Consider the following 7,574-nt stretch of genomic DNA (forward strand, 5'->3'; position numbering starts at 1 on the left):
GCTGGCAGGCAGAAGCAGTTAGGGGCAATCAGGCAGGCAGGCAGGTGAGCGGTTAGGAGCCAGAGGTCCGGGATTGCTAGAGGGATGTCCGACTGCCGGTTTAGGCTCCTTCCCACAGGATGGGACTTAAATTGGCAGTCGGACATCTTTCAAAGGGTGCCAGATTGGAGAGGGTGCAGGCTGGGCTGAGGGATATCCCCCCTCGCCATGCACAAATGTCGTGCACTGGGCCACTTATATATGGCCCAGTGCACGACATTTGTGCATGCTTTTTTTACATTCAATATTATTTTGTGTTAAAACAACATAGTGGTTAAATAAATGATCATATACTTCACAAAGTGATCCCGCAAATGTTTCAAGTGTCCACCTAGCACCACACATAGTTATTATAATATTATTGATTATATTCCCCATTTTGTACTTCACATCCCCATGACTATTTTGTATCTACCAATTAGTACTTCTTAATCTGTTACTGAGCCCACCAAACCTTCCCCCGGCTCTGACAACTATCAGTCTGTTCTCTGTATCTATAAGTCTATTTCCATATTATTTGTTCATTTATTTAGTTATTCAAATTCCACATATAATGAAATCATATGGTATTTGTCTTTCTCTGACTTATATTGGCTATTTCAAATAATGCTGCAGTGAATATAGAGGTGCATGTATACTTTCAAATTAATGTTTTGGGTTTCTTTGGCTATATAACCAGAGATGGAATTGCTGGGTCATAAAGCAGTTCTATTTTTAACTTTTTGAGGAACCTCCATATTCTCCATAGCCGCTAAACCAATCTGCATTCCCACCAACAGTGCATGCGGGTTCCCATTTCTCCACATCCTCAACAACACTTCTGGTTTGTTGATTTATGGATGATTGCCATTCTAACAGGAGTGAGGTAATATCTCATTAAATATTTTTAAATTTTATTTTTGTAAAGAGAGAGGAAGAGAGAGAAACATTGATTTGTTGTCCCACTTATTTATGCATTCATTGGTTGATTCTTTTTTAAAAAATATATTTTATTGATTTTTTACAGAGAGAAAGGGAGAGGGGTAGAGAGTTAGAAACATCCATGCGAGAGAAACATCAATCAGCTACCTCCTTCACACTCCCTACTGGGGATATGCCTGCAACCAAGGTACATGCCCTTGACCGGAATCGAACCTGGGACCCTTGAGTCCTCAGGCCGATGCTCTATCCACTGAGCCAAACCAGTTAGGGCTCATTGGTTGATTCTTATATGTGCCCTAACCAGGTTCATAGGTTGATGACCTCTAGGTTCATAGGTTGATGCTCAACCACTGAGCAACACTGGCTGGTCAGGGGCCTTCATTTTAATTTGCATTCTCCGGTGACTATTGATGTCAAACATCTTTTCATTTATCTACTTGTCATGTGTATATGTCTATTCAGGTCCTTTGCCCATTTCTTAATTGGATTGTTTGTTTTTTTGGCATTGAGTTATATATGCTTTTTAAAAATATATATATTTATTGATTTTTTTTACAGAAAGGAAGGGAAAGGGATAAAGAGTTAGAAACATCAATGAGAGAGAAACATCAATCGGCTGCCTCCGGCACACTCCCTACTGGGGATGTGCCCACAACCAAGGTACATGCCCTTTACCAGAACCGAACTTGGGACCTTTTAGTCTGCAGGCCAATGCTCTACCCACTGAGCCAAACTGGTCAGGGCAAGTTATATATGCTTTTAATAAAATTACTTATTATCCAGTTATCAGATGTATCATTATGCATATGTTCTTCTATTCAGTAGGTTGTCTTTTCCTTTTTCTGATGGCTTCTTTTGCTGTAAAACTTTTTAGTTTGATATACCCCTGTTTGTTTATTTGTCCTTTGTTTTCTTTGACCAAGGAGATCTATAAGAAAAAAAAATTGCTGCTTATGTTTTTTTCTAGAAGTTTTATGGTTTCAAGTCTTACATTTTAACTAATACATTTTGAGTTTATTTTTGTATATGGTGTCAGTGGATATGTTTCTCTTTTTTTTTGCATTTATTTGTTCAATTTTCCCAACACCACTTATTGAATGGACTATTTACCCCATTGTATGTTCTTGTCTCTTTTGTCATATATTAATTGACTATATAGGCATGGGTCAATCAATACCTATTTCTGGGCTCTCTGTTCTGTTTCATTGATGTATGTGTCTGTTTTTATACCAGCACCATGCTGTGCTGTTTCCTTTACTCTAGCCTTGTACTGTAGCTTACCATTAGGTATTGTGATACTTCCAACATTGTCATCCTTTATCAAGGTTAGTGTGACCATTCAGGGAATATATTAATTCTATGTAAATTTTTGGATTATTTGTGTTATTTCTGTGAAAAATGTCATTGGTGTTTTGATAGGAATTGTGTTGACTCTATAGATTTCCTTGGATAGTATGGACATTTTAACTGTGTTGTATGTGGTTTCTTACGTTTTTTTCTTCAATGTTTTATAACTTTTCAAATACAGGGTTAATTTACAATCTTGTTTAGATTTCTTTCTACATCTTTTTTATGCAATTGTAAATAAGATTGCTTTTAGTTTCTCTTTCTTTTAATTCATTACTGGTTTACAAAAATGCAACCGATTTCTATATAATTATTTTGTACCTTGATACTTTATGAATTCATTTATAAGTTCCAGTACTTTTTTGGTGAAATCTTTAGAGTTCTTAATATCTATTATCATGTCATCTATAAATAATGGCAGTTTAACTACTTTTGTCCAATTTATATGGCTTTTATTTATTCTTCTTGTGTGATAGCTATATGTAGGCCTCCCAGTACTATGCTGAATAAGATTGATGAAAGTGGACATCTCTGTCTTGTTCCTAATCTTAAGGGAAAGACTTTTAGTTTTTCTCCATTGAGTATGGTGTTACCTGTGGGTTTGTCATAAATAGCCTTTATTATGTTGATGTATGATCCTCTATTCCCATTTTGCTGGAGTTTTATCACAAATAGATGCTGGGTTTTATCTAATGCTTTTCCTGCATCTATTGATATGACCATATGACTTTAATCCTTTATTTATTTTATGTTGTGTATCATGGTAATTGATTTGTGGATATTGAACCATTTTTGCAGACCAGGAATAATTCCCAGTTGATCATTGTAGTTGATCTTTTTATTGTATTGTTGAATTTGGTTTGGGAACATTTTGTTGAAGATTTTTGAATCTATGTTCATCAAGAACATTGGCCTATAATTTTCTTTCTTTGTAATGTCTTTATCTGGTTTTGGAAGCACAATAATACTGGCCTTGTAAATAAGTTAGGGGGCACTCCTTCCTCTTGAAATTTTTGGAATACATTGAGACAAATAGGTGTTAGTTCTTTAAATCTTTGATAAAATTCATCTGTGAAACCAACTGGTCCAAGACTTCCATTTATTGATAGTTTTTTTCATTACTTCTTAGATTTTGTTTGTTGTAATTAGTCTTTTCAGATTTTCTATTTATTCTTGATTCAATCTTGGAAGATTGCATGTTTCTAAGAATTTATTCACTTCTTCCAGGTTGTTCAATTTGTTTGCATATAGTTGTTCATAGTATTTTCTTATAATTCCATGTATTTATGTGGTGTCATTTATTTCTTCTCTTTTATTTCTGGTTCTATTTATTTGGGTCCTCTCTGTTCTTTTTCTTGATGATTTTCATTAAAGGTTTATCAATCTTGTTTATCTTTCCAAAGAACCAGTTCTTGTTTTCATTGATCATTTGTACTGTTTTTGTAGACTCTATATTATTTGTTTCTGCTGTGATCTTTATTATTTTCTTCCTTATAGTAACTGGATTTGGTTTGTTCTTTTTCTAGTTCCTTTAGGTGAAAGTTTGGATTGTTTATTAGAGATATTTCTTGTTTCTTGAGGTGGCCTGTATTGCTATTAATTTCCCTCTTAGGATTGCGTTGCTGTATCCCATCGATTTTGAGTTTTTGAGTTTTCATCTTCATTTGTATCAAAATATCTTTTTATTTCTTTATTGATCTCACTGTAATCCATTCATTGTTTAGTAACATGTTAGTTAGCCTGCAGGAGTTAGAGTGCTTTTCAGGTTTTTTCCTTTTAATTGATTTCAAGTTTCATACCATTGTGGTCAGAGAAGATGCTTGATATGATTTCAATTTTCTTATACTTATTGAGACTTATTTTGTGTCCTAACATGTGCTCTATCCTAGAAAATATTCAATGTGCACTAGAAAAGAATGTATATTCTGCTATTTTAAGATTAAATTCTCTTGAAATAGCTTTTAAATTCAACTGCTCTACTGTATCATTTAAGGCCACCATTTCCTTGTTTTTCTCTCTGGAAGATATATCCATTGATTTCAATGTTGTGTTAAAGTCCCCTACTGTGATTGAATTACTTTTGATTTTTCCTTTTATGTCCATCAAGTTTTGCTTTATACATTTAGATGTCCCTGTGCTAGGTGCATAGACTATTACAAGGGTTATATCCCCTTGTTGGATTGAATTTTTATTATTATGTAATCTTGTTCTATGTCTCATATATAGCTTTTGCTTTAAAATCTGTTTTGTGTGTCATAAATACGGCTATCCTGGTTTTTATTTTTGCTTCCATAAAATATATTTTGCATAACATATCTTTTCATCTCTTTGCTTTCAGTTTGGTATGTATTTTGATCTGAAGTGAGACTTTTCTAGCTAGCATATATGTGAGTCTTCTTTACTTATCCATTTAGCTACCCATTGTCATTACATTGGAGCATTTATTCCATTTACCTTTTTTTAAATTTTTTTACTGATTAAGTTATTACATATGTGTCCTTATTCCCACATTATCCCCCACCCCCCACTCATACCCTCACACCCTTGTTGTCTATGTCCATTGGTTAGGCCTATATGGGTGGAGGTGAAGCTGGTCTCTCAGTCATAGTAGCTCTCCCCTTCAAGATGGCATGACCTCTGTGGTAGAGCCAGCTGCCCCGGGACTGTTTGCACTGGTAGCAGAGGCTGTCCAGCTAGAAGAGTCCAGTCCACCAGCCCCCGCAGCTCCTGTGGGATCTAACTGTCCCTCACTCATGTACACACACACACACACACACACATATACACACACACACACACAGCACACATACACACACTCCCCTTTCGTTCCCTCATTCATTCACACTCTCTCCCTCACTACTGTCCTCCTGGCTGCCATCTTCCTGTCTCTGTAGTTGGGTCTGGGATGTTATTGACCCATTCATGGATGGAGTCTCCTCTCTGGGTGTCCGGTTACGTGACTTGCTCTCTACCATGTTGACCAAACAGGACAAAATCAATTCAACAAGACATGACACAAAGGGAATAAAAGACGAATGTACTCACGGCACTGATAACCCCAATATAAGTGACCACCAGGGAAAAGAGAATTAGGGGAGAGAAAAGAGAGCACAAATAATATGGAGGAGAGAAAAAATGGAGGAAGTGGGGATCCGTTTTACAACCTAGTTACCTAAGTCTCAAGGCACCGCTTAGTGGATTAGTACCTGGTGCAACCATTTTGTAGCCAGAAGTTGCCAGTGACCTGCGCTGTCAGAATTCACACAGCTGCTTCTACCAGGTTGCTCTGCAATGGTGGGGGATGGGGGAGAAAGCAAGGGAGCTTTGTGTATTCTGTGTCTTTGCTATCTCCAGTGGGTTTAATTGCAATAAGTACAGAACACTTAGGCTGAAAAGTTTGTTTTTTCCCCCCCAGTGTTTTCATGAGTATTTTACTCTCGGGTGGGCCACAGAGGAATGATGGTCGGGTACTTGTATCTGTAAAATGTTTTGTCTGCTACTGATGAGCTATGGAATGCTGGAACCTTTTGCACTGTCTCCTGCTCCTGACTCTGTGCCAAGGCTCAATACATGATAGTAACTATGGCCTGACTGTTCTCTCTCTCTGCTCCTTTAGTTTGCTCAGTAGTTATGGTTTGCACCATGTGTCCACCACCCAAAGTCAAATCTTCTCTTGTCATCTTATATTAGGACCCTCTTCTTACTCTACCTCTTTCTCTCTAGCAACCACCACACTGCTGTTTGTGTTGACGAATTTCCGTTTTATATCCCACATATGAGCTTTTTATGACTGACTTATTTCACTTAGCATAATATTCTCAAGCATTTTGTTGAAAATGGCGTTATTTCATTTTTTCTTATGGATGTGTAGTATTCCATTGTGTATATGTACTACATCTTCTTTATCCAGTCCTCTATTATGGGGCACTAGTTATTTCCAGTCTTGGCCACTGTAAACAATGCTGCAATGAACATAGGAGTGCATATATCTTTGCAAATATTTCTAGTTTTTTGGGTATATGCCCAGTAGTTGGATTGCTGGGTCTTATGGTAGCTCTATTATTAAGTTTTTGAGGAATTGTCAGACTGATTTCCATAGTGATTGTACCAGTCTACATTACCAACAGTAGTGAAAGAGGGTTCCTTTTTTTTCCCACAACTGCTGCAACACTTGTTATTGCCATCCTTTATTTTCAATCCATTTTCATTTTTAAATCCTAAATATACATGGCATGTAATTTATGCTCTTGTATTTATTTTCCCAATCTCTGCTTTTAAATTTAAGAGTTTAATCTGTTTACATTTAATGTAATTGTTAATAAGGTACCATTTCTTTGAAATTAGTTAATTTTTATATTTTGTCTTTATTATTCCTCTATTTTTTTATTGCTGTCTTTGGTGTTAAATAGATGTTTTCTAGTGTACTTAGTAATTTCTTTTTTGTTTCCCCTACCATATATTTTTAGATATTTTCTTAGTGGCTGCCCTAGGGACTACCATTAATTATTAATTTACTATAATCTAGTTTGGATTATACCAATTTCATTTCCATAGTCTATAAAATTTGTGTGTCTATGTAGCTATATTCTTCCTCTTCTTATGCTGTTATTGTAACAAATTTTATCTTTATACATTGTAATCACATCAGCATAGACTTATAATTATTGGTTTCTGTAGTTGTGTTTTAAAGAAGGTAGAAAAAATGTTACAAACAAAAATACATTTATAATTTCTTTGTACTGAATAGTTACCTTTACTAGTGCTTTATTTCTTCATTTTGATTCAAGTAACTATCTAGTACCCTTTCATTTCAGCCTGAATAATTTCCTTTAAAATTTTTCATAAAGCAGATCTGGTGGCATTAAACTCTCCCAGTTATTGTTTATCTTAATATGCTTTAATTTCTTCTTTGGTTTTGAAGGTAGTTTTGATAAATATAAAATTCTTTTTTAAAATATATTTTTATTGATACCAGAGAGGAAGGAAGAAGAAGAGATGGAAACATCAATGATGAGAGAGAATCATCAACTGGCTATATCATTAATTCTGCTTCCTGCATGCCTCCTACTGGGGATCAAGCATGCAACCCAGGCATATGCCCTCACCAGGAATTGAACTATGACCACCTGGTTCATAGTTCAATGCTCAACCACTGAGCAACACCAGCAGAGCTAAAAATATGCATCTTAAACTGACATGTTCAAAACTGAGCCTTTTCTCTTCCTCAAACCCTTCAACATCCCTGCTGCCATAGTAGTTCCCAAGCC

The 7,574-nt window shown here is 35.7% G+C and overlaps 1 protein-coding gene across 2 annotated transcripts in view; it reads left to right on the plus strand.

Annotated features, from left to right (window-relative positions):
* The window catches only part of VSIG4 (V-set and immunoglobulin domain containing 4), a 27,385-nt gene that overhangs the window by 6,034 nt on the left and 13,777 nt on the right, over window positions 1-7,574 (plus strand). The gene's annotated exons all lie outside the window — the stretch shown is intronic.

Source organism: Myotis davidii, unplaced genomic scaffold (assembly GCF_000327345.1).
Source record: "Myotis davidii unplaced genomic scaffold, ASM32734v1 scaffold2383, whole genome shotgun sequence".
NCBI classification, from domain to species: domain Eukaryota; kingdom Metazoa; phylum Chordata; class Mammalia; order Chiroptera; family Vespertilionidae; genus Myotis; species Myotis davidii.